Raw genomic sequence first — 901 nt, 5'->3', positions numbered from 1 at the left:
TTTTCACTTTCTTACAATAGTGAATGGCCGTAGTCCCCCAGGCCTCCTGGCACAAGGATGGACAGCAGAAACCTCTCAGTAACTCATCTACACATCTACATCTAGATGTACGTGATTACTCTGCTATTCACAATAAAGTGTCTGGCAGTGGGTTCAAATAACCACCTTCAAGCTGTCTCTCTACCGTTGCACTCTCGAACGGAGCGCGGGGAAGACAAAAGCCCTCCGTCTTCAGGCCACAAGTGGCCAACCGGGACCATCCGACCGCCGCATCATCTTCAGATGAAGATACGGATAGGAGGGGCGTGTGGTCAGCACACCACTCACCCGGTCGTTATGATGGTTTTCATTGACCGGAAGCGCTACTATTCGGCCGAGGAGTTCCTCAATTGGCATCACGAGGCGGAGTGCACCCCGGAAAATGGCAACAGCGCATGGTGGCCCGGATGGTCACCCATCCAAATGCCGGCCACGCCCGACAGCGCTTAACTTCGGTGATCTGACGGGAACCGGTGTATCCACTGCGGCAAGGCTATTTCTTGTGTGCGAGCCCTGATTTCTCTTATTTGAACGTTATGATCATTTCTCCCTATGTAGGTGGGTGGCAACAGAATGTTTTGGCAATCAGAGGAGAAAACTGGTGACTGAATTTTCATAAGGTCCCGTCGCAACGAGAAACGCCTTAGTTTTAATGACTGCCACTCCAGCTTACGTATCACGTCTGTGGCAATATCTCCCCTACTTCGTGATAATACAAAACGATCTGCCCTTCTTTGAACTTTTTCGATGTCATCCGTCACACTCACCTGGTGCAGAACCCACACCGCACAGCAAGCTCCAGAATAGGGCGGACAAGCGTGGTGTAAGCAATCTCTTTAGTAGAACTGTTGCACCTTCTAAG

At 50.7% G+C, this 901-nt stretch overlaps 1 pseudogene; it reads right to left on the bottom strand.

The window, feature by feature from the left end:
* Positions 1 to 422: 422 nt before the first annotated feature.
* On the bottom strand, positions 423 to 540 carry LOC126356754 (5S ribosomal RNA; annotated as a pseudogene).
* Positions 541 to 901: the final 361 nt, after the last annotated feature.

The sequence above is a fragment of the Schistocerca gregaria genome, chromosome 3 (genome assembly GCF_023897955.1).
Source record: "Schistocerca gregaria isolate iqSchGreg1 chromosome 3, iqSchGreg1.2, whole genome shotgun sequence".
NCBI classification, from domain to species: Eukaryota; Metazoa; Arthropoda; class Insecta; order Orthoptera; family Acrididae; genus Schistocerca; species Schistocerca gregaria.
The sequence above is the reverse complement of the archived record's forward strand: the minus strand, read 5'-3'. Positions and strand labels throughout refer to the sequence as shown.